This window comes from Dasypus novemcinctus, chromosome 25 (genome assembly GCF_030445035.2).
Source record: "Dasypus novemcinctus isolate mDasNov1 chromosome 25, mDasNov1.1.hap2, whole genome shotgun sequence".
NCBI classification, from domain to species: domain Eukaryota; kingdom Metazoa; phylum Chordata; class Mammalia; order Cingulata; family Dasypodidae; genus Dasypus; species Dasypus novemcinctus.
In genome coordinates this window covers 23,474,002-23,500,871 of record NC_080697.1, presented here as the reverse complement: position 1 = coordinate 23,500,871, position 26,870 = coordinate 23,474,002, and the positions used below count along the sequence as shown (strand labels likewise).

General features: G+C 45.4%; 1 protein-coding gene across 4 annotated transcripts in view; it reads left to right on the top strand.

The window, feature by feature from the left end:
- The window catches only part of PTK2B (protein tyrosine kinase 2 beta), a 137,131-nt gene that overhangs the window by 22,137 nt on the left and 88,124 nt on the right, over positions 1–26,870 (top strand). Inside the window, exon 1 of one of the 4 annotated variants that reach the window (XM_058287811.2) lies at positions 13,519–13,620. The exons of 2 other annotated variants lie outside the window; for them this stretch is intronic. The gene's annotated coding sequence lies outside the window, so the exon portion shown is untranslated. Of the gene's footprint in view, positions 1–13,518; positions 13,621–18,989; positions 19,053–26,870 lie in introns of those variants that run through there. One more of the 4 variants, XM_058287812.2, reaches the window with a different exon arrangement.

Sequence of the window (26,870 nt, the reverse complement as noted above, 5' to 3'; positions counted from 1 at the left end):
CACACACACACCCATACACACACATACACTGAGACACACATACCTCCTAGAATTCAGCCTTACAGATCATCTTAATGCTGTTGCTTAGGAACTGCACGCTTAGCAACCAGTAAGGGAAGTGCGATCACACTTGCCATTATTGTACATAGAGTACTGCAGACAATACAAACAGTTCCCTGGTTTCTCTCTGCAACTAGAAAAAGGTAACTGTCAGAGGTGGCCAGCATCAGGCTCCAGAGATATTGGCTCACCATCTGGGGGCCAAAATTTGTTGCTGATTTGCTTTTACTTGGCATTGGGTAATATCTGCGTGGGGGCGGCTGGGTAGGTGGTTCTGGAAGGGCCGGATCTCTCTGCTTGCACTTGTTCTCAGGATGCCTGTGATGCAGGCAGGGCAGCTTGCAGCATCCTCTCTGCTCCCACGCAGCTCTACCGTGCACCAAGCCCGCACCCCACACCATACCCGCCACTGCGTTCCTCATAACCTCTTTCATTCAGAGGTGGTTCTTCCATGCCTGGCACTGTTCTGGCCTCTACCTGGCAACCCTCCGGTTTTCCCGTCTTTGGTCTCTCTGCCTCTACACTGTTGTACAGGTCCCAGCTCCTTGGTTCAGAACAAGTCCCCCCAGTCCCTGGCCCTTACATTCATGTGTGCCCCAGCCTCAGACCGCTGGACCAGACGGCAAACAAGCTGGGCTGACCCTCTTCTGCGCTCTGTTGGTGTCCTGGCCAGAAACTGGGTTGTTGTGATTTAACTGGGAATTCTGGGTGTTGTGTCACATGAAACAAGAGATACAGAAGGTGAGAGTCTGGAGCTTGAAGACCTATATTCTAATCCCAGAGCTCTTTTTTCCCCCAGTCCTGTCTATGTGAGATGGATTAAGTTTCTTTAACCTTTCTAAGTTTTTGCTTTCTAAGGAGATTTGAATAATTACCGTATGAGGCTATTATGACAATTATATGACAGAACAAGTACAGTTGGAAAATTCTAAATGTTCCCTGTCTCTCCTTCCATCTCTACCTCCTTATTCTTCCTCTCAAACCCACTCTCCTGCGAACTGAAGCCAGTTTCCTGCTGGGCTTCTCAAGAGGTGGCCTGCTGCTGTGATCACTGCGCTGGGCTGGGAGGTGGGAGGCCTCAGCTCCAGCTCTACCGCGTTGTACCTCTGACCTTGGGTCCTACCTGCACTTGGCAGTCCTGAGATTCATTTTGTCCAATTGTAAAACAGGGCTTGCCTAACGCATAGAGTTGCTGTAAGGCTCAAAGTAGATAATGTGTAAAGGGCCTTTACCCATTTCAAGATACTTTACATATTTTAGAGATAACAATTATCTTGAACAACCCTGGTCCCATTTTCCCACCTGCGAAATGAAGGAGTTAGGTTCCAAAATGTCTAAAGTCCCCTTAAGACCAAAAACTGTAGCAAACTGAGAGATGATTGCTTCCAAAACTCTCAATGGACAAAACCGGATCCCTCCTCACAGACAGTATTATTCTTGCCGCTGTAAAAATAGATCGCAGTAACACTTCCACTCCCTGTTCCCTGGGGCCCTGTGCCCTCTTCTACTGGTTATCATTTAGTCAAGGGAACATTTTTGAGGCTTCTTCGAGTTTTGGCTTAGGAATCCTTCAATATGGAAAACAAATGAGTCAGAACCTGCCCGAGGTGGGACAGAGGTTCTGGGGAAGCAATTACTACTCTATGTATTTGGAGTTCATGTCATGGGCATTTCCACGTGGTTAAGTGTTTAGTGGTGGCCTGAAAAAGAGCTGAATTTACAACCAGAGAATCCCTGCAGCAAGGCTTATTAAAGGGTGTAACAAGAAATTTATAGTAAGTTAAATAAACGTGTGACAAACATAAAGAATTTGGAGATTATTGAAATCTTGAAGGTTGGGAATCTGACCAAGAATGAACAAACATTCCAAAGACATTTGTCTCCCTCTGGTGATCTCCCCCAGGCAACTGTAGGGTCTCCTTGTAACAGGTAACACCAGCAGATAAATTAGGATATGCTGGTAGCTCTCAAAGTTCTGGCTTTTCCTGGAAGATCTATTTCAAGATCCTTTGGGGGAGAAGAATGCAGGTTTACTCGGGACTTTTCTGTTATCTATCCCCCAATTCCAGGACTTCAGAGAAAAGGTAATTAGAACCTCCTTGTTAAAAAGTTGGGAACTGGGGAAGCAGATGTGGCGCTAGTGATTGGGCTTTCGCCTACCATATGGGAGGATCAGAGTTCAATCCCTGGGGCCTTTTGGTAAAAAAGAAAAAGAGAAAGCTTGCCTATGCAGCAAGCCTGTGCCCACACGAGTGCCCACATGGTGAGCAAGTGCCCACACAAGTGAGTCACACAGCAAGATGATGACACAACAAAAGAGACGAAGGGGAGAGTCAAGGTGAAGAGCAGCAGAAACCAGGAACTGAGGTGGCCCAGGTGACAGGGAACCTCTCTCAACATCAGAGGTCCCCAGGATTGAATCCCAGTGAGTCCTGGAGGAGGAAAAAACAAGAGGAGAAGACAAAAATAAGAGAAATAGATACAGAAGATTACACAGCAAATGGACACAGACAGCAAAAACAGCAGGGCGGTGGGGAGGGGAAAGAAAGTTGGAAACTGGGGAGCTGATGTGGCTCAGTGGTTGAGCACTGGCTTCCCACATGCGAAGTCCTAGTACCTAAAAAAAATAAAAGAAGTTGGGAACTGCTTCATCATAAAGTTGCAGGAGCTCAGTGTCACTGATTAACCTTGTTACAACTGACTTAAAAATATAAGTATTTGATGGGGAGCAGTGAGGAGACAGATTTGATTTATGTTATGTCTGGACCCATGGAATAATAAAACAAAGATTCAAAGAGTGTCAACGTTGGAAGGAACATTGGCAGTTTTCTAGGCCAACCCCTGTATGTTAACAGATGACAAAATCATCTTCAAGATGTTAGCAGTGATGTGCCAGCTGGGCCCTGAGCCTCAGCAGAATTGCAACACCTACTCTCCGGTTTGTTGGACTAACAGAGAGGTGAGGGTAGTCAACCACCACACCAGGGAATTGAGAGAGTCTACAACTGCAAGCAGGAGAATTCCATCCATCAGCCCCCTCTCGATTTAGAGGTGGAGTGGACATCATCATCCCAGGGTCCTCAGGATGGAAGAATAAAATATGGATTAGAGTGGACTTGCTGGTATTCTACTATAAATAGAATTATTGTGACTCTAGCAATGGAGGAAATTATATCATTGATGTGGAGACAGTGGCCCCAGGAGTTGCTGAAGGCAGGGAGAGGGAAGAAGAGGTGTGATATTGGGGCATTTTTGGGACTTGGAGTTGTCCTCAATGATATTGCAGGGACAGATGCAGGACATTATATATCCTGCCATAACCCACTGCATGGACAGGGAGAGAGTGTAAACTACAACATAAACTATAATCCATGCTGTGTAGCAGTACTCCAAAATGTACTCATCAAATGCAATGTGAATGTACCACACTAATGAAAGACGTTGTCTATGTGGGGGGAGTGGGGGTGTGGGAGTATACGGGAACCTCATATTTTTTAATGTAACATTTTGTGTCATCTATGATCTTTTAAAAAAAGAATTAAAAAAATGAAAAAAAAGATGTTAGCAGTGGTTAATTTTAGATTTTTGGTAATAGAGATGATGGTTATTTTCTCCATTGTTTCTTTTATTTTTCATATAAAAACACAAAAATAAAAAAGCAGGAACATTACTTGTCTAAAGTTCTATAGCAATTTAAAAGCTGAATTTGTCTAGACCCCAAATCTGTTCACTTTCATCCTTCTGCTTATCCAAATGGGATTCTATCTGAGGCTAGAATTGGGTTTCCAAAAAGATCTTTTATGGTAAAAATGTAATCATGTAATCTTGCTGCTAATTAGTCCTTCCAGTTTAAAACTTAACTTTAAATTATAAGCATTTTCCAATTTTTCAGGGTATGTTCATAAACATTCTTTTGAATAAAACATAAAATTATTTTATGAAGAATGTTAAAAATAAAATGTCAGTTGTAAGCACATCTCTCAAAACATGCATAGTTCTATAGGGTTAAAACCACCCACTAAAGGATAATGTGAAAGTGGAACCTATATTTGATTTTCTTCACTCACATCCCACGGAGCCCATCCACTTGAGGGAAAGAGAAATACTGCTAATGGGATGGTAGAAGTGGTTTGAATGCCATCCCCCGCACAGGCTCCTGTCTACAGCTTTTGTTCAAATGGTCTCCAATAAATGTGACTCAGTCTGCTGTTTGGCCTCCACTTCCCCTGGGCTGAGAGCTGACAGCAGTGAATCTGCTACACCCATCATCTGGGACTCAGGGGCATGCTTGGGGCCCCGCTGGCTTGGTGCCTCCCCTCCCTGCCCCAATGTTCTGCAGCTGGCCAAGCTTGCTTCTGCCCCTCTCAGCACCTATATCCCTACCCCTTTTGCAGCGTTCAAGGCGCTCCCAGATTAATAAGGGTGGTGTCTTTAACCAGCTATTTTTTTTTTAATGTTCTACTCATATCTTGATGAATTGCCAAAGTGATTTTTTCACCCACCTACTCGTCTATGGAATTGGTAGTCGCTGACATATGCATGAGGTATGGAAGGTCAAGTCTAGGTTAAAATATGAGCCTGTGCAAAACACCAACAAAAGACAGGAAAATCCTTCTAACCATCCCTTCTCTTCTAAATGCTTGATAGAATACTTCATGTTTTTATGTTTTTAGGAAGGGGTCACCAGGGCCAGCCCGTACATGTGAACTTGTTTTGCTATAAGAGTCTGCTAAGACAGGAGCTTTAATTTATTTGGATGCACAATATTCTGATCTCATGGAGGTGATAGAAGAAATTCCCAACATTTTCCATAACAACAACAAAAAGCACTGAATTGGAAGCCTGGGGTCTCCTTCTACTAGGCCTTCAGGGACAAGAGTCACCTCAAGGAGACCTGGAAGTAGATGATTATGTGGTTAAGGGATCACTGATCTAGGCCCGGGATTAAGGGGAGGACTCTGGGAAGATGGCAGGTTAGAGAGACTCAGGACTCACTTCTTTCCCAGAAAAATAGCTAGAGGACAGGCAGAAATGGCCTGGGAAAAAAATGTACTCAGGTTTTGGATACCAGTGGAAGGCTGGACACCACCCAGAAGAGAGAGGGACAAAGGAAAAGAATCTTGATGGCAAAACTGAGTTAAAACTACAGCTGCAGCTGCCAGTGTCCATCCCCCCACCCTTGAGCAGACATCTTTGAATTCTCTGGCCTCTGGACAGTGGCTGTGGGCAGAGGGGGTCCCTAGGGGTCTACCTCCCCAGGAAAGGGGAGAGAGACAGGGACATAACCTAAGGCTAATTCAGCTTTTGGCCAACAAATTTGGTCTGCAGTGTCCCATGAGCTCTTCCAGGCCAGGTAGGATCCTGCCATTGTTTGCCCTGAAGGCAGCAAGGAACTAAAGAGATCCAACTCTCACAAACACCCTCCCTATTGACAGAACGGTTGTTGAGGATGCAGAGAGAGTGGAATTATTTTCTACCCAGGAAAAGTGAGGGGGCTGCTGGCAAAGTTTACTGGAACAGCCTGTGAAGAAAGTTTGATGGGCGGGGCTCTGAATAGCCTTGAGGCAGATCCTCTGACACATTGTTCAAATCTGAGTCACTGCCAACACACTCCAACTAGGGTTTGAACAGAGAGGACTGTCAAAATGCGCCATCTGCTGGCAGATAAAGGAAGCACATGTGAGGAAATTAAAACGGTAAGCAAGAGAATCCCATCCATCAGCTAAGCCTCCTCTCGATTTAGAGGTAGAGTGGACATCGCCAGCCCAGGGTCCTCAGGAAGGAGGAATAAGATATGGATTAGAGTGGACTTGCTGGTATTCTACTATAGAATTATTTTGACTAGCAATGGAAGAAATTAGTGGCCACAGAAGTTGCTGAGGGCAGGGAGAGGGAAGAAGAGGTGTGATATTGGGGCATTTTGGGGACTTGGAGTTGTCCTCAATGGTATTGCAGGTAGAGATGCAGGATATTATATATCCTGCCATAGTCCACTGAATGGACTGGGAGAGAGTGTAAACTACAATGTAAATTATAATCCATGTGGAAAACTGCTCCAAAATGTATTCATCAAGTGCAATGAATGTGCCACACTGATGAAAGAAGTTGCTGATGTGGGAGGAGTGGGGGTGGGGGGTGGGGAGTGGGGTATATGGGAACATCTTATATTTTTTAATGTAACTTTTTGTGTGATCTATGTATCTTTAAAAAAAAAAGTAAAATATGTAAGAGAGGCTTTTTCCAGTCCTTACAGCCTCCCTCCCAAAGTCCCCTGAAAATGGGTCTGCAACCCCCTTGAGTAACTAAATAGGGTCAATTCTAAAGACCCAGAACAGATTGAACCAAGACTCAAAGAACAGCAGCAACACAGAGCCTCCTACCACTAAGTCCCTATGCAAGAGAGAGAAATTGAGCTTTAGAGTAAACTCACCATCATACATGTTGTGAGAATTCCAGAAGGAGAAGAGAAGGGAAAAGGGTCAGAAAGTGTATTTAAGGAAATAATGGCTGAAAATTTCCCAACTCTCATGAAAGAAATTAATTTACATGTCCAAGAAGTGCAGCATACCCTAATCGGAATAAATCAGAACAGACCTACTCCAAGACACTACTCAGAATGTCAAACACTAAAGATACAGAGGAAATTCTGAGAGCAGCAAAGGAGAAGCAAGCTATCACATATAAGGCACAGCCAATAAGACAGTGCAGATTTCTCATCGGAAATCATGGAGGTAGAAGACAGTGGTATGATATAACTAGGATAAAGAAAAATTGCCAGCTGAAAATTATTTATCCAGCAAAATTGTCCTTCAGAAATGAAGGTGAGTTTAAAATATTCACAAATATATGGAAACTAAGAGAGTTCCTAAAAAAGAATCCGCCTTCGCAGGAAGCATTAAAGGGGAATTTACAGCCCAAAAGAACAGGACAGGAGAGAGAGGCTTGGAGGAGAGTATAGTAGAGAGGACTAGCAGAAAGGATAACCAAAAGAGTAAAAAGACAGATGGAAATAAGATATGACATATGAAAGCCAAGGAATAAAATGGTGTAAGTAAGTAATGCATTTACAGTAATATCATTGAATGTGAATGGATTAACCTTCCCAATCAAAAAATACAGGCTGACAGAATGGATTAAAAAAAAAAGAAGAGCCATCCATATGCTGCCTACAAAAGACTCACCTTAGACCCAGGGATACAAACTAGCTGATAGTGAAAGTTTGGAAAAATATACTGTACACAAAGAGTAACCAAAAAAGATCAATAGTGGCTATACTAATATCAGACAAAACAGACTTTAAATGCAAAATTTTTAAGAGATAAAGAAGGCCATTATATATTAATAGATGGGACAATCCACCAGGAAGAAATAACAGTCATAAATACCTATGCACCTAAACAGGTGCCCCAAAATACATGAGGCAAACTCTGGCAAAACTGAAGGAAGAAATAGACATATTTACATAATCATTGGAGACTTCAACACCCCACTCACATAATTAGATGGAACAACTAGACAGAAGATCAGCTAGGAAATAGAAAAATTGATAAACGAGCTAGACCTAACAGACATATCCAGAACATTGCAGCCCAAATCAGCAGGTTATACATTCTCTCATGTGCTGTTGGATCTTTCTCCAGGATAGGATTAAGGGGACTTTTAACTCCAAAAATATTTATTTAATACCCACTCTGAAAGAGGCCATATGTACTATAGTACAAACTTGCCATGGGCTACATATTGGCTATGTTCTATCGGATGCCCAAGATGAAGGTGGTGAGGCTGATGGCCAGTGAGCCATTCTTGACTTTATGGATAAATAGTCTACACACTGCTGTATGGTTTGACAACAGTTGTTATATGAAAGAGATAACTGAGCTTGACTTCCTGATTGTGCTGGCCTGTTTATAGAATTGAACGGCCAATTCACATGTTTGCTGGTTGTTTTTTCTTCCCTGGGCTTGAACATTATAACATGTCAACATTAGTGTGAGGCTTCATACAAAGAGTCATCCCTGAGTTTCAAGGATGATATTTTTATTACACTGTTTATGTCTGGAATTAAAACAAAAACAAAAACATCTTTCCTTTTAGTCTCGAGTATATATTCTTAGAGTAAATGGCTGTTTTTCATTTGGCATCTTAACTCTCTAGATAGGCTTTGCCCTTGCTCAAAGGAGTCTTAAAGCTTTAATATTCTGCTGATAGGGTATAAAGTTATACAACTGTATATAATTTATATACTGCATAATACACCCCCAAAGATGTCCACTTCCTAATCCCAGAACCAGTGATTATGTTCCCCTAATGGCAAAAGAATTTGACTTTGCAGATGTGATTAAGTCAAGGATCTTGAGATGGGGAGATTATCCTAGATTATCCAGATGGGCATAATGATATCAAAGGGTACTTATAACAGGGAGACAGAAGAATCAGAGGCAGAGATGGAGATGTGACAATGAAAGCAGGAGTCAGAGAGATTTGAAGATGCTATGCTGCTGACTTAGAAGATGGTGGAAGGGACCATGAGCCAAAGCATGCTGGCAGTCACTCGAAGGTGGAAAAGGCAAGGAAGGGGATTCTCCCTAGAACTCCAAGAAGGAATGTAGCCCTGTTGACACCTTAATTTTAAGACTTCTGACATTCTAGAATTGTAAGAAAATTCATTTGTTTTGTTTTAAGCTGCTAAATTTGTGGTGATTTGTTAAAGCAAGGAAACTAGTATAACTACCTTTCTGGAAAGCAACTTGACAACATATATCAAGAAATGAAAAAGAGATTATGCCCCCTGACTCAGTAATCCTATTTCTAAGGCTCTCTTCTGATGAAATAATCACATATGCAGAAATATACTTACATATGAAAATGTTCATTAAGTTATTATTTATAATAGAAAAACCTTGGAGCCACCTGATGGCCCAACAAAATTGTTCTAGTAAGAAAACATGATGCACTTAATGATGACCCTCCCTTTCCTAAAGTTGCTTCTAAGAGTGCATTGTGATCCCAAGTGGGGAAGACCTACATTAGAACATGACTGTGGTGACAGCATTACAGTCAGTTGACTGATTCAATAAATGTTGACTTACCCTGTTGGATACTGGACCAGAGCTGAAGTTACAGAGGCCAGTAGCACATAATGGGATTATGGGTTGCTGCAGGAATCTGGTCAGGGAGACTGTTATGAACACAAAGACTTCTGTTCCAGTTAAAACTTGAAGGATTAGGAGGAATGAATCACAGCTCAGAAGCCAAGGCATAGTGTGCAGGCCTTCCCCCCTTCTGGGTGGGGATGGAAATAGAACCTGATTACTCACTAGGCCTTCTGAAAGCTCTGCAGCCTGAAACAGAACTGGACCTCTTAAAGAAAAGTCAGCAAACAATAACAAAAAACTCCAGAACCAACCCAACTGTTCTTCACTGGGTGACTGGTATAACCATACAATGGAATACTAGTCAGCAATGAAAAGAAACAGACTATTGACACGTGCAGCCAACTGGATGAATCTCAAGGGCCTTATCCTTAGTGAAAAAAGGCAATCTTGAAAGCACACATACTCTATGATGCCATTTATACAACATTCTTAAAAAACAAAACTAGAGAGATGGAAAACAAATGAGGGGTTGGCTCAAGGGACTTCTTTTACGGTGATGGATCCATTCCGTATCTCGATTGTGGTGATGGTCACACAAATCTCTTTACATAAGTTGAACTTGCATAGAACTACATCTGCACACACACAAACACACACAAATAAACACAGGTAAAAATGGTAAAAATGGAATAAGGTCTGTAGTCTAATTAACAGTATTATAATACCTATGTTGGTTTCCTGGTTTTGATATTATGCTACAGTAATATAAGATGTCACCATTGGGGAAGCTGGGTCAAAGGTACATGGAATTCTGTATGCTATTTTTGCAATTTCCTGTGAATCTATAATTATTTCAAAACAAAAGTGTGTTTTTTTAAGCTACCAAACTACCTGCCTGAGGAAACTTCTCTGTCCCCAAGAATTTTCTCACTCCACTCTCCAAATGGTTGCAGGGTCATTTCAGTTGGTGTTTAAATACATCGTGGTCCCCCATCACTTCCCAGAAGACTGTTTATGGCTACATATTATAGGGAGGTGATATTAGCAGCTGAATGCAGAGGAGAGTGAAAAATGCATTTCCTCCCAATTCTCCAGCGCCCTGGGCCAACAACTACCCTCAGTAACTACCAGAAGCCTCTGTTCCAACCAACCAGGCTGTGAGGAGATGCAACTCTGTTGTGAAATTACCCTCAAAACATGTTGGGACATCCTGGCTTTCCTCTCTCTCCTTAGCCAACTCTAGATCAGGGAGGAGAAATGGCTGGTAAATATGCTTGAGAGAGGAAGAAATCTTTTGTGGAGGGGGTGGAGTGAATATTTGGGCTTAGAAGTGGCTGTTAAAGTCAGATAGCTAAGATTAAGTGGAATAACAGAGTATGTGCTCTGATACAATAGAAAAAGCACAGGATTGGAGTTATAGCTGAACTGGCTCATTCATTCATTCATTCATTCATTCATTCATTCATTCATTCATTCAACAGACATATACATCAATTGCCTTATCTGTGCCAGGCATAGTTTCATGCACTAGGGATACAGGGAGAACCAGGATGATCTCAATTCTGAATACTAAATGTTCTGAGTTCTGACTCTAACACTCACTAGTCATGTTACCTCTGAAAAGTTACTTAATATATTTGAATCTCAGTTTCTTCTCTGTAAATCAGAGCTACTAATAGCATTACTTCATCAGATTTTTGTGAGGTTACTTGAAATGTAAACTTAGCACTTAGCACAATGTTTTCAACATGGTAGGTACTCAGTTTACAATGTTTTCAATGTAGTAGTTCAGTTTTTCCCATTTTTTCTCATCATCCCTCTCTTTGCTCTCCTATGTTGCACTGCTTTTAACTGTCTTAATTCTACTAGGTCAGCACAGGGCTTTGGACATAGCTCAGTATTGTAGGTTCAGTTGGATTGAATGCAGGGGCATCTGTACACTACTGGAAAACTCAAGCCAAATGAAGGTGGGGAGAAGAGAGTGTTGTTTTTGTTTTTGTTTTTTTGTATTTCTGTCAAATTTTGCTTTGTATTTTTAATTCTATTTTTTGGTGCATCTAAGTTTGTGATTGTATCTCCTGGGTGAATTTTTCCTTTTTAAAACCATTTTCCTCATAATCTTTTTTTTTTCTTCGAATCTAGCTTGTTTACTATTTTATGTATCTATGTGAACTTTCTTTTTTTTAGTAGTTGTCTGGTTTATGTTTTTCCCCTTATTTTTAACTTTTCTGTGTCTTCATGTTTTAGGTATGTTTCTTCTAACTTACATGTAGCTTTATTTTTGAAAAGTTAAGTCTGAAGGTGTGTGTCTTTTAATAGGCAATTTAAGCTTTTTATATTTATTACAATTACTTAATACCTTTGGTACATTTCTACTATATTGCTTTATGTTTGCCATGCATTATCTTTGCCTTTCTCCCATCTTATTGGTTAAGAAGTTATACATTACATTTTTATTATTTTAATGGTTATGCTCATTTTTAATACATTTACTTGACTTGAAAGTCTAATATTAGTAGGTATCATTATTCTCCTCTTTAAAATGGAAGGACTTAATGACACCTTTTTTTTTAATTGATTTTGTAAAAATATTACATTAAAAAAAATATGAGGTCCCATTCAACCCCACCACCCCCACCCCACCACTCCCCCCCCCAGCAACATTCACTCCCATCATCATGACACATCCATTGCATTTGGTAAGTACATCTCTGGGCATCTCTGCACCTCATGGTCACTGGTCCACATCATGGCCCATATTCTCCCCCATTCCATCCAGTGGGCCCTGGGAGGATTTACAATGTCCGGTGATTGCCCCTGAAGCACCATCCAGGGCAACTCCAAGTCCCAAAGGCGCCTCCACATCTCATCTCTTCCTGCCATTCCCCATACACATCAGCCACCATGTCCACTTTCCCACTCCAATGCCACCTTTTCTCTGTGGACCTTGGATTGGTTGTGTCCGTTGCACCTCTATGTCAAGAGGAGGCTCAGATTCCACATGGATAGTGGATGCAGTCCTCCTGCTTTCAGTTGTAGGCACTCTAGGCTCCATGGTGTGGTGGTTGAATGACACCTTAATGCTACTATTTTTCCTCCCATCTTCCAAGCTATTGTCAGCTTTAACTTCTTTTCAAAATCCCCTCTCCTTAGTTTAGAATTAGGACTATCTTGGACTTTCCTTACCTTTTTTACTCTATTTAAATATCCAAATATACTTTTTCATAGTCTTAAATTATCCTATTAACTCCAGCTCTTGATTTTCTACTCTATAATTTGTAAGTGCTGACCTTCTTCACAGTCATTGTTTGCTTGTGTGGTTTGTAATTTTGAATTGTGGTGTGTGTGTGGGGGGGGGGGGGAGAGAGATTTCCTTGTGTTTTTGTTTGTGGAAATGCTCTACCGAAGCAATTGTCTTACAGAGGTTTGCTTGTTCTCTCTGCCTGAACTATTTGTCATTATTTATAGATTTGTTTTCATTTTAATTCTTTGCATTCCCACAGCACATTAGTACAGCATCACAGGTTTTGATTTTTAATTTCTCTTTCTCTCTCTCCCTTTTTTTTAACTAGCCACAGACAGGTCAAGCTTCCTCACCTCCCTGGTCTGTGAGCAGTTTTTCTATTGCCTACCTCAGGGGCAGGGCAGCTATTTCTCTGCTCTTAGTCCCTGCCTGGAAAAGATCTGTAGCCTGATTACCCCACCCTGCATGAACATCAGCTTCCCAGGCCTGCCTCCTGGACCCACATCCTCTCCGATACCCCTGTGTCCACAACAACTTTAGCTCCTACTTATAGTGCTCTGGAATTGAGTTTCCTCTATTTCTGAACACCTGGGAATTTTCTCTTTCAAGCCTAGGTATGATTAGGATTTTTTGTTGTTGTTACATTTTATTCAGTATTCTATACATTTGGAATGGGAGAAGCCCAGTCTACATTAGCTCCCTCTATCTTATTGGCTGAGAATCACATATTCACACATGACTGCTCTGGTGAAAGCTTGCTTTCATTTATGCAGTCAGCAAATATCAGGGAGTCAGTAAGTCTCGGGTTACAGTGATGAGTAAACAGACTGTCCTCCCTGCCCTCCCTGAAGCTAACATCCAGAGGGGGAGACAGCCTTGGAGCAAACAGTCAAAGGAATAAATACAACTTTGCAAATCTGGCAAAGGCTACTAAGGAAAGGCACGTTGTTCTACGACAGTTGAGTCTGTAAGCGAAGCTTGACCTAGTCAGGGTTAAGGAAAAATCAAGGCAGCTGTCAGGAAGGGCAGAGGAGAACCTGCGTGTTTAATTGGGAGGAGCAGGGATTGCCACTCTCATCCCTTCTCCCATCCCTCCTCCTCCTCAACCACGTGAGCCCTGTCCGGTTAGCAGCTCCAGCCCAAAGCACGGAGCCCAGCGTGATCAAACCCTAAAGGAGCCTGGGTGGATGTGGGGCGACCTAGCATGATGAGCCAAAACAGGTGAATGAAAGAGGAAGAGGAGCAGAAGAATAAGAGACAGAGGGGGAGGGAGGGAGGGAAAGAAGGGAGGGAGGGAGATGAAACACCTTCGGAACATTGAGCCTGGTATATTTTGACTAGAGCTAATGGGGTCAAGGGAAAAAGCCAAAAATTATATTTCTCTTTCCCTTTGGGCTAGTGTTGAAGATTTCTTCTTCTTCCAGACGAAAGCCAGGAACTAGTGCCCTCCACTATTCTCTCAGTAAAATGTTTCGGTCTTTCAAAGAGTTGGTGGGATGTTGAAGGAGAAAGTGTGTAGATGGGTTTTTGTTTGTGTGTTTGTGTGTTTGTTTGTTTTAAAGTAAACAGAGATCTGGATTGGGAGAGACATGGTTCCAGTTCTGCCTGGAACTTCCTGGTGGGACCGTGGGTGCCAGCGCCTCAACTGTGAGCTGAGGAGCTGTACTAGTTGAGCTGGAAGGACCTTTCTATCTCTGGTATTCAAGATGGTGTTGCTAAGGAAAGTGGAGTTTTGCTTGAGTCCCAACAATCCTGTATTTTCAGTTTCCCCAATTATCTACGGTCCCTTGGGCCTCTATACCGAGATTTACAGGGCTTTGGAGCTGACCAGCCTCCCTCCTCTTCACTGATAACCCCGATGAGCCAAACACCACCCTCCCCTCAGGAATTTTTCTCATTCTCAAATTCATGTTTGCAGCCAACTCTGCTCTGTCGTGCCAAGAAAATGCAATGTGCGGGTTACGAAAGGCCCAACTGAGTGTGCTCCTATTTGATGCTTATTAACCTGGCTGGGTCTGGGTGGTGGGAGGATGAGGTCCTGGTCTCCCTGTGAAACTTCCTTTTATGGACGCAAATTGCTGACCAATCACTCACAAGCCCTTACTTCTCCAGGTCTGGCCCTGAGCCTCCCATCATTTTGCTGATCTGGTTCCTAACCCTGGAGGCAAGGCCAGGAGTCAGAGCCTCTGGCAGTGCCAGGAGCTTATGCCTCCCAGAGCCTCCCTTTCTCCCCTTTCTCGCCTGCCCCGCCAACCTGGTCCCCCTTTCCGCTTCCTGGGTGTGAGTCACCCAGCAGCTCCCTCTTGCCATGGCAGGTATGTGTCATTTCCTTACTTTGGTGAAACCCAGATTTTCAGTGCCCCAGGGAAGTGGCCCTGGCCTGAGTAAAAAGGGCTGGACCCTCCACCCCCTCCCCCTTGGGTTGCAAAAGGCATCCCTTAAGTGATTTATTGCTGGGGTGAATTTACCGCTGGTGGGAAACCTTCTGTGTTTTCACTGAGAGATGTTTCTGGTGGGAAACCTTCTGTGTTTTCACTGAGAGATGTTTCGGGGAAGCAGGGGTTTACAGCTGTTGGTTTCATGGCGTCCTCTGCCATTCTGCCACTGTTTAGCCCTCCTTCCCTGACACCTTTGGCAAAGCAGCCCCAAAGAACTGTCTCACGCTCCTTCCCCCCAAGCCCATACTCCTGAGTCTTGCCCATGGAAGCCGAAGTTCACCTGAAGAGCTTCCGGGCTCTGGCCTCCCCTGCGCTAGGTAGGAAGCTGCCCCTCACTGACAAGACTAGGGGCATGCTGAGCCGATGCTGAGGCGGGACCCCCTTGCGAGCACACTCTGGCCCTCCCAGTTGGTGCTGTTGTCTCAAAGAAACCTTATCATACCTGTGGCACAAGCAGGGTGTGTAGGTAAGGAGCCACTCCCACTTGAAATCTGAACCACTCAGTGGAAATGAGGTTCTGTAAGTGCCCACAGTGTCACCACCGGCCATCAGGGCCACAGGGGATTCCCACGACACCCGCATGACCATGTAGAAGATGGGTAGTTCTCATGACGCCGGCTCACAGGAAGGGGCCTCCAGGGATGGTAGCCACGCCTGCTCTCCTTCACAGTAGAAAATGGGTAAAATTGCAGGATCTGAGAAAGTACCCTGTTTGGGGTGGGGACTGGAATAAGGGGTCAGAACCAGATGAGCTGTTTTCTAATATTGGAAGGTCATTAGATGGAAGTGAGATGCGTTTTGTTCTGTGGCTCTCCAGAAGGTAGAACCAGGTGGAAGTTACAGAAAGTATATTTTGGATGAGTATCAGGGAAGGCTTTCTAGTAATTAGAGTTCTGGGCAATGGAACAGGCTGCTAAAGTTTTGAGGTAATGAGTTCCTTACTTCTAGATGGATTTAAGCAGAAGGGGGCCAACCACCTGGTAGCAACGCTATAGAGGGAATTTCCGCGCTGGGTTGAAGTTGGGACTGCATGAACTCTGAAAGGTCATCCTACTCTTTGGTTTGGGTCTAGCCCTGACTTTTCTTCTGACTCCACCATGCTCTTGTAGCATGCCTCATCTTTCTCATTACACATCTCTTCTCTAAGCAAGGCAGACTCATAGTCACACTTATGCTTGAGTCCAGGGTAGGCCACGTGACAACTCTTGGCACTAGCCCCAGAAATGTCTGCCACGTGCTGAGCTGGTACAGTCACTTAGCATTTCTGTTACATGTCTTACTGGTCGTTTCACCCACCCCCAGTCCTGTGGGTCAAGATTACTCTCTCTCCTGCTACAGATGAGGAAGTGAGGAAATACCCAAGCCACTGCAGAGCTAAGATTAGACCCAGAGCCTGGCTTCTTATTTGCCACTTCTCTGTGCACGTTGGGAATGTACGTACATCCACACAGAAATGCTGTTTGTTGAGTGCCTGTTGCCAGTCCCTGGGCCTTCTACGTGCATCCAACAGGCAGCCACATGTTTGATCCTTATGACAACTTTAAAACAGCCAGGACCATTCAATTCCATACTCCTGGGTAAATGATGGTCTGCTTTATGAAGAGTGAGTCAGGTACCATTCCCAGCTTCCAAGGAACCTAGAGCCCTAGAAGGTGCCCTTTACACATTCCCAATAATCAAGATGCTCCAGGAAAGGGAGCAAGAGCTCATCTTGTTGAGGAACATGACAAAAAGCTTCATAACAGAGATGGAGCTTGAGTGTGGGCTTTACACCTCAGAAGCTTTGCTAAGCAGGGTTATGGAATTGTAGGGATAAAGGGATGTTCCACTCAATGCCACAGACCAATCCAAATTTCACCTGTGAATTCTTGAGCTTTTGTTAAGAAAGCATCATGCAGCCTCCTGCTTTCTCTCCCCAGTCATGGATGGTCCCATCCCCAAGACCTTTTTTTTGCCTTGCCACCAGCTTTCGCATTCTATGACTTGATGAATGGAGCTGCCATTCTGCTATGTCTTGGAGCAGCTTGTAGGCTCTCCCTCCAATTCCTGTGGATTCCACTTCTGACATCTCCCTTCATTTAGCCCTTCTTGTTGCCCCCATCCTGGGCAAGACCCTTATTATTCTTGCCTTAATCAATGCATCAGCCAACAAATTGCTCTGCCTCGACAGTTCTTTTCCTGCAGACCCATTTTATGCATAGCTGTTGGATAGAATCACCTTCATAAATCTCAGCTCTCTGTGTGCAGCAAATACGCTCAAAGGGGTCTCTTCAAGGCCTACCCACTAGGAATTCCAACTCTTTAGGATGGCACTCAAGGCCCCAGACCCTTTCCAGACTTTTGACGGAACCCTTAGCAAGCTGTCGACTTTCCTGCTGTTCTGCTCACCTTCATTCTAACTTTTGCTGGCAGCCTTTCCTGCCCACCCCCTCTTCTTTACACATCACTCCATCATTGAAGACCTAGCCCAGGTACTGCCCTTCCCGGTCAGGTAAAATGAACTTCTTTCTTTTCCTTTTGCTGTTCCCTGTTGATAATTTCATTGATACCACTCTTGTGGCACTTACCACATTTGCCTTGTATTATTATTTTGTGGAAATGCCTGTCTTTCCAACTTGGTTTAAGTTCTTGAATAACACCATGTTGGTTTTGTATTCTCTCTCCTGTCTGCCCACATGGTAGGTAATCAGTATTGAGTGGTTTGAAGTTGGTTTCTGGAGTATAGCCAAATGATTGCCCCAGGCTAAGGGGAGGCAGAAGACCCTGGGAATGTGGCTCTTGCAGAGCTTAGCCTTGGCACAGTGCAGCATATCTTTACTATGGGGAAAGGAATGGCAAGAAGGGGGACCTCCAACGTTCTCACAGCTTTCCTCTACAATGTGACGAAGTCCAACATGCCTCCTTACTTGGTAGTATGGTGCAGTGGTTAAGGGCATAGTAGCCACATTTGCCATTTCCTAGCTCTGTGGCATTGGGAAAGTTACTTTGCCTCTCTTTGCTTGTTTCCCCATATATATAACATGGCAGGCTAATAATACTAGCAATCTCCTTGCTTTGTTTTGAGGGTTAAATGACTTAATATTTGTAATAGGCATATTAAAAGCATGCAGTAGATGTTTATTGAGGTTTTTGTTGTTACTAACCTGTACCTTCCCCTAGAAGACCAAAGGCTCCCATTTTAAGGCTAAGACATTCTGAGATGACCAGGCTTTTCACATCTTGAAAACGCTAGTGATGGAGAATGTTCTGACTAGTGGTCGGAAAGTTACTTTCCTAACAAAGTCACACAACTGACCCTCAGGATTCAGATGTGAGATAAGATGATAGGGGCTTCTACAACAGCAATAATACACCTCCCTTTTTAACAGCGCTTTTTGTTGACACTGCCCTGGAACTCTGAAGCCTCTGGGATCAGCCCTGGCACCGTGCCCTTCATCTTCTCCACATGGTCTTGTGCCAAAGAAACCTCTCGGCTTCTTTTTCGAGAAGGACCATACCCACCTGATAATCCACTGCATGTGGCCGACAAGAAAACTGAAACCCAAAGAGGCAAGTCCTGCCTTGAAACTTCCATCTTGCAGTGACAGAACAAGTTGCGTCCCAGAAAATCTCAGGGGACGCCATCCCATCCCGTCCCAGGAATTCGTTCAGCCTTCCTCAAGACAGACTCCTCAGACCCGCCCCCCCAGCACCTCCCACCCTCTCAAGCTCTCTGCCATCCCTCCACCCCCAGAGGAAGGCTGTCCAAGTCTTCTAGGACAGGACTTTGGACGGCTCTGTCAGCTTTATGCTGCCTAGTTTGTTTCCTACGTAAACAGTACGTTCGTCCCAGGCACCGTGCAGATTCCAGAGCTGAGGGCCCAGGGTTCTTGTGATGGTAGGCCAGTCTTTGCCTAATGACTTTTAGGAAGTTATTCAGCTGGCCAGATCACAGTTTGCTCAAAATCCTGGAGGGTTGGTACCGGGCCACAGTCAGATCAGGCATCCGAGAATGGCAACCCACATCTAGCCCCCTGCGCTTCCTCCCCCCCTCCCCCCCACTACCTAACTTCCCACTCTGGGGAGGCATTTCCTGAACCTGTCTTTGCAATATGCAAATTTCCTGTGACCTGGCCTATATCCCCGAGGGAGGCAGGAAGTCCCCATTTGAAACTTCTGAGCACATAGAATAGAAGCTGGGAAAGGACTCTGCCAATTCTGAAGTGCCAGCTCCAAGTATGTAGGGGGCCTGCTTGTGTGTGTGTGTGTGGTGGAGGGGTGCTACACTGGGTATGGGTAAGGGATGCTGTGCAGAGTGGTGAGAAGCAGCCTTAGAAACAGAGCTGCCCTGAGAGAAGAAGAGAGGAGGGCAAGAGAAGGCTGTATTCTAGCTTACCTGGTATTGGAATCCTCAGTTTCATTTAAGAAGGTAGCAGGTGCCTGAGAACAAGGTCTCTAAAGTCCTAGAGCAGCCTGGGCCTCATCTAGATTTTGAGGCTTAGTAGATTAAAAAAGAAAAAGAAGAGGGAGAAGATGAAATACCTAAATAGGGCAGCCAACATTCTGGTATATTTTAAATGTTTGCTTTCACCAGTTAATGGTTTTAGACACACACACAAATAATGCAGTCACTTGGAAAGAATGTTAAAATTTAAATTTGAGGCTCTTTGCTCTAGGAGGCTGGAGTCAAGTGGTCCTCCTGCCGGCCTGGTGGGGGCAGGGAGGTAGCTGGAGGGTCTGGCCTGCTGGGCAATTAGACAGAAAGTCTGGAAATTGTGTCCTGGGAGTCCTTGAAGCTTCTTGGTCCTGCTGGGGATGGTGAGGGACTGAACAAACAGGCCAAAACAGATGTTTTGGCTACTCCAGCTGTCCATTCTCAGCCCAGTGTCCAGCAAGGGGGGAGGCAGGCTGTGGGACTTCAGGGGAGACTTTCCTTTCCCTGCAGCCACCCCAGATCTGTCCCCTGCAAGTGCGGTCAGTGTCGATGGGGAAACAAAGAGAACTTGGTGGAGTCAGACCCAGGCTGGACCTGCTTTGGGGTTGGGATTGACCTGCCGTTCTTAGCAGCCCAGACTCATGGGGATCGCGTTGGGCCGCGAGGTTGTTTCAGAGGAAGGGAAGGGAGGGAACGGCTCTGTCCCAAACACACTCATCCCCCTCCCCATCTTCCTCACTCCCCACTCCTGCACACACACGTGGCTGCGCCGTCACACACACAAACTCAGTACAGCACGCTTTACACTTCCTCTAGTGCCGTCAGGTCATCTCCTCATCTCTCCTGCTCTGTCCTGTTTGGAAAGGATATTCAGGTCCAGAGAGAAGAAAGACATTCTTCACACCTGCTGATGGAAGCCCCTGGCAGGGAAGAGCTGGCATTCTCCCTGGGGTCTGCGGCGTAACCTGCAGGGCCAGCAGTGGGGTCTGCCCTGGATGCTGGCGAGAAGAATCACGACTGCCTCAGGCTCAGGGGAGGAGGGGGTGAAGGAGGCAGGGGTCAGTGGGAAGGGCACCCAAGAGCGTCTCTCTTCTCCCATCTCTTCTCCTTTCCCCTCCCTGGAAAAGGGCTGTTTTAACCTCAGCTCCCTCAGAAGCCTTCTCTGTCATTAGAGGCGTTTCTCAGTACATCTATTTTGGAGCTGCAGCTGGTTGCTTCTCAGAATAAATAGAGCTGTGATATTGGGATAAAAAGAGAGAGGAATATCAGCTTCTTGTTATACCCTCCCTCTTCCCAATATTTTCCAACCTCTATTTGCCTCTTTTCAAATGCTTTGTCCTATGGTCCCTTTCACCTCACCTCCTTCCCTTTAGCTCTCCTTCTACCATCTTATACTCGCAGAATCTCTTCACGGGCATGCACTGAGCCCCGACTATGGCCAGGCCATGTGCTAGCCTGGGGGGTTCTACGGGTACCTACCTACAAAGAACTCAATGTCAAGTACACAGAGATTTTACAGTAAGGACTTCAAGAATGTAAGAGCTGGTCCAACCCCCTTGTGCTGAAATGAAGCAACTGAGGCCCATGGTGGGGACTTGCCTTGCTGGTAACTCAGAGTTACTAGGAGTTAAAGTAGTTAGCCTTGTACCTTACTGTATCATTATCTGAACTGCTGTGTTGTACTGAAATTGTTGAAAGGGGAGTTTGATGATGCAATGGGGCAGAAGGAGAAATCAGAGCATTATTTACTTTAAACAATGCATCTATGTACTACCTGCCTTGTATTTTTGGACTGAAATGGCTTCCAGGAGGGAGCAGGGCAGTCAGCGATGCTTTCTGGATACCTGGGGATGGGAAGATCTGGTCATTAAGCAACATTGAAAAGACTTATACGTGTGCTCACATTCAAGTTAAAGTTACAATAATTTCTTGCCTCCTACTGCAAGTGGGTTTGATACCATATCAGTAATCATTCCCACCTTCTCACCTCTGTTTGGGTCTATCCCAAGCCCTTCCTTTACTGTCTTTGCACTTTTCCCTGTCCTGTCCCTTTCCTGTGCTTGATATATTTTTTTTTCCTTTATGAGTTGTGTGTACCTTCAATTCACTGCCAGTCCTTCATTTGCTTGCCTCCTGTGCAGCTTAGGGCACAAAGGATTAAAGCAAAGCAGAAGGCAAGGAGATGGTAAGTTCTAGAAAGTGGGTGCCTTGCCTCTAAGTCTCCTATTCTAGGCCAAGAGTGGTCAGCCATGCTTCTCTCATGCTGTGGTTCTTAGCTTCAGCATCAGACCTGCAGGCCTCTTCAATCATCTGAAGCAGCTTTGAGAAAAGGAGGCATTCTCAGACCTCAGTGGTGGGTTTCCTCTCTTGATTTTGTCTATTTTTAAAGGCGAAACTGTGGTTGGACTCCCAAATTAGCCTTTAGAAACGTCAGGAGATGGCTCAAGAGCAGAGCTGTTGGCCTCGGGGCGGATGGGGGCTTGCTGGGGTATGAAGGAGCCACATTGGGGGCATTCTCTGAGAAAGTGACAGGTGTGAATTCAAGGGCAGGCACTGGAAACTGGCACTGGGTCTTCTGTGCATACGGGGAGGTGATGTAGGGCCAAGAACATGGGTTTTGAGGTCAAGTGAACTTGGGGAAGGTCTCAGTCCCACCATGTCTTAGCCCTATGACCATTTTCAGCCATCAGCTGGTTTAGTGTCTCTAAGATTCCAATTCTTCATCTGTGATATGGGGAGATGAACATTTCTATTTAAACAACAATAGTTCATTCCTTCATTCAGCACATATTTATTGAATCCCTTCTTTGCACCAATCACTGGTCCATGCACTGGCATGTGTGATGGGAAGGAGTTAGATGGCCCCTATTCTCTTGGTGTTTGTGGGTTCTTTAAGGGGGACAGTATGTTATGTGGATTATGTGAGAACATTTGTGTACATTACTTATCACCAAGCCTGACATGTAAAAAGTGCTCAATAAATGGTAGTTGTTATTGTTAATATATTCAACACTAGAAATAGGGTATAAATGATCAGCCAGAGAACCAGAAAGTGTGTTATTTTATCATTTGCTGAAGTCTGCCATCTTCCTCAAACTTCTTTTTCAGTTGAGGGGAGAATGGTTGGGATTCTAGGGGTACCTACCTGCAAAGAACTCCATGTCAAGTACACAGAGATTGTGACTGAGAAAGAACTTGGAGAAGGGCCAAAGAACCTGGTCCTGCTGCGAGACCACCCTGTCCTAAAGGAGGTGACCCCAGCCAAATTTGGGACAGAAGAAAAGAGCTAGTGGTCTTGGGACTCAATCCAGTTCAGAGACATATTTTCATTAGCTTACAGTATATTTTGTAAGATTGAGCCAATATTTTAAAAATAGGAGATTTCACATTGAAAATATGGATTTCCAGCTTCTCATGGAAAACTAGAAGAAGTGGTCCAATGGAGCCTTCATTTCCATGTAGCAGCCATCAGCTGACTCTGAGCAGCTCCCTTTGTCAGAGTTTCTGCCCTCTAATTCAGCTTAGCTCCCATCACCTATGCCTGGTCTGCTTCACTAATTTATATTCCTACTGCCCCTACTTTAGAAGAGCAAACACCCTGACCTGAGCTTCAGGCCCCTCCCCAGCCTCAGTGAAGAGCCCTTGCCTACAGCGTGCCGTTCTCTTTGCAAGAACAGAGAGGGCCAGGGAGTATAAGACTATGTTCAAAGCACACATCAGTTCTCCTGCCAACAAGTTCACTCAGAAACTTCTCCAGCAAGTGCTGTGTGAAAGCATCCCCCTTGGCCAAACTCCTTCCATAGCTCTTTGCCTGGAGAGGGGCTTTGAGTGGTGGTGGTTGGAATACTCTATTCCCTCTAGCTGGGGGCAGCCAGACCTCTGGAGGGAACTGACCTTGGGCAAGTGACTGAAACAGGACCAATAGCTCCTCCCTGCTTTTGCCTCATTAAGACCTGAGATCCTCGTAGATGGGCCTTGGGAAGGAATCTTCTAGAGCAACAAGAAGAGTGAAAAGCATGACTCAACTTCTGAGGCACAAAGAAGGAACTTGGGGGGGCGGGGGGGAGGAGGGAGGTAGACTGGAGAGGAAAAGCCTCTAGGGGAATCCAGCGCTGCTTTGAAAAAGTTGAAGGGATCTTATATTGAAGAGATATTGAACCAATTCAGTGTGTCCCCAGAGGACAGAAGTCCAACCAGGACCAACAGCTGTGAGAAGGCAGGTTTGTGGTGCACATAACACAGAGTTTTCTAGCAATTAGAGCTCCCTGAAAGTTGGAAAGACTGGTTTATAAGGCAGGAAGGCCCAGATGACTGAGGGGATCAAGCAGGCTGGGGAGGCAGGCCGCTCAGTCTGCAGAGAGCATTTGATTAAGACTGGAGGTTTCAAACCCTTTTTCATGTTCTGGTCAATACAATGAAAATATTGTATGGCAAACTGGAGGTGGTTTGGAGCCCGGGGGCTTGTGTGAAAGTGGAGACCACCTGGCCCAGAGGGTCATCACAGCAGACTTTACCCAGATGCCCTGAGGACTAAGGGATCAATTCCTCCAGGTACTCTAGAGGGGAAGCTCTGGATGAGCAGATGTCTAAGTTTCCTTCCACCCTGAAGTGTTGTAAAGCAGATAACATATCTGCTGGAAGGGACCTGAGAGAGTCCAGTGTTACTCTTTGTACAGCAGATACCATGGGCCCAACTAGGCAAACTGACTTGGTCAAAGTTTCATGGTTACTTGCAGAGCAGGGACTAGAAGCTAATGGCTGTCCCCACTATTCCATGATGTTTGAAGGGGTTGGAGGGCAGAAGCAAGTTGTCTTCCTGTGTGAGAGTCCATTCACACTAGGAATAGCATGGACTTGGAAATGCAGCATCTGTAGTTCCCCTGGGCAGTAGGAAAACATTGTAACCACCTATCCCCGACAAGGTGCATATGGAACCCTTAGAATCTGAGGTCTTAGAGATGGAATGAAGCCTGGGAGGAAGAGACTTTAGTTCTACTTTGCCCTGAACCAAGTGTGTGAGTTTGGGCCAGTTATTTTTCTTCTCTGGCCATCAGTCTTACCAACTGTGATCCAGTGATTCCCAACTTGCTGCGTCATAACTCCCTGTTAAAATAAAGGTTCCTTTGCCCCACCCTCTAGTTCTTACCAGCAGATCTATGGTATTTCTAACAATCCCCCACCCTACCCCTGCTCCCCGAGGAGCATCCAGGTTTTGAAACCACCAGACTGAATGATCTCTTAGACCCCTTCCAATTCTAAATCCTGTAATATTCTGATTATTTGGGCTAGTCTATGTGGATAAAATTATTACAATTTATGGCAGAAGCATAAATTTATGTCTAAGAAGGCAAAAGGGCTTTCTTGAGGTGTCTTAGTTTGTCGGGGCTGCTGTAACAAATACCACAGACTGGTTGACTTAAGCAATAGGAATTTATTTTCTCACAGTTTTGGAGGCTAGGTATCCAAAAGCAAGGTGTTGGCAGGATCATGCCTTCTCTGAAATCCATAGCGTTCTGGTGGTGGCTTGCCAGCAACCCAAACTCAATCTCTGCCTCCATCATGGGGCTGGGTCTCTCCCTGTCTCTCTCCCCCTACTGTGTCCAAAAGTCCTCTGCTTCAAAGGACTCTAGTCATGATGGACTAAGGCCCACCCTGACTCAGTTTGGCCTTACCTTAAACTAATAATATTTTAAAGATCCTATTTACAAATGAGTTCACACCAATGGGACCAGGTATTAGGACTTGAACATGTCCTTGTGGGGGGCATGATTCAGTCTGTAACTTAAGGCCACAAGCTACTAGGTGGTGAAGAGGTAGGACCCAGAGCCCGGGTTTCCTGCCTCCTGGCTCTGCCCCACATGCCGCTCCACCATGGGCCTTCTTCTTCCCCCAATTCTGCCGTAGCCTTTTTCCCCACCCTTTGGTGAACCTCACCTGCATTGAATCAGCGTACTTTGTCCATTCATGTCTCCATTTAGTTTTTTGCCTGTATGACCTGTTTGTTCCCAGAAGGACTGTGGGCCACAGCAGCAAGCAGGGCAACCTGTGTTCTCTGATTCTTCATTCCTGTCACCTGGCACAAAGCCATGTGCAATTAGGCACTTGACAAATGATGGTGATGGTGATGGTGATGTTGACAGACGAGAATAGAACCCGAGAGTGGGCGGTTGGTCTGCTTGTTCAGAGCTGTGGGAAATAAGGGGGCTGTGGTGCCACCTCAGCTCATGGACGCACAGAGACCGGGCTGCAGAGGGGACTGAGTGTCAGAGGAGCTGCATCTGGGTGACTGCAAGGCTGTGGGAGATGATCCATGGGTGTGAGGCTTTGAAAGCCCTTTCAGTTCAAAAATCCGAAGAGTCTATGGCCTGGAGACAGAGAGCAGGGAGCTGGGTTGATTCCATCCAGGCTTCTGTGGGCAGGACCAGGGAGGCTTGACCACCCTCCCATTGTCATGGACCCTCCTGGGAAGCCAAGAGGCCTGTAAGGTGTCCAGTTTTACTGGCACTAGCAAATCTTATCCCAGCTGATTTCTATGGGCTCCACGAGGTTGGAGTTACATTGTGTATGAGGAGCAGGTGGTCCTGGCATGGAACAATTTGTGAGCCCCCTAAATCCCCACATTTCTCTATAGTCCTGTGTTTAGAACCAGAGGGCTAGAAATGGAAGGAATGAGTTGTTTTTGACAAGAATGAGGCCCTAACATTGAAATGTTTACATAGAAGCTGGAAGGAATCAGGAACACACACATTCTGTGATTGTTACCAGCATTTGTGTTGGGAATTTGTAGTTTACCAAGTGTTTTTGTATACATTGTTTTATGATCTTTGCAAGAGTTCTAGGGGAGATAGTATTAATGTGCCCGGTTTGGGGAGGTGAGCAAAATGGGGCTCAGGGAGGCCACACGACTTGGCCTGGATGATTTGACTGGGTGGGGCAGGCCTCGAAATGTGTCTCACCACGCGGCTGGACGCTATGAACACACCTCTCCCACAGCCTCCTCGGGCCAGAGTGTGATGCGGAGGCTGCGGGCCGGGAGGTCTCTGTTCCGGTCTCACTTCTGCCTCCCGCTGAGGGTGGGCCCTAAGCTAGTCTCTTAAACTTTCTGAGCCAGGGTGCTCTCCCCCCCAGAAGCAGAGCCAGTACCACCTCCAGGGAGAAAGGGATGAGGAGGGGAGAGTGTTCGCCTCAGGCCACCATTTAAATGGAGGTTCTGTTTCTGGGCAGGGGAGCGCACTGGCTCGGGCTGGGAAGGAGCTTCTGCCAAGAGGGCAATCTGAGGTGGTCCAGGCAGGGCAAAGGTCATGGAGGGGCACAGTGGCCTGAGGTCTCAGTTTCTGGGGAGAGGGGTGCAGGTGAGAAGGTTCTGGACGACATCGATGCCTCTTCCTCCAACTCTGTCCCTGCCTGGAATCGCCTGCGCAGTCAGTTTGTAAGGGATACCCTGCGCTCTAGCACGCACCATGGGATTTACGTTGAGTAGCCAGGACCCCTGATAAGTCCTCAGGTCCTTTAGTCCTGGGGTTATACTCCACCAAAGGGTCCCTGCTCTCTTCCCTACCATTAACAGTCACGTAGCTTTGTGTCTTTGGGAAGGCCACTTAACATCTCTGGGCCTCAGC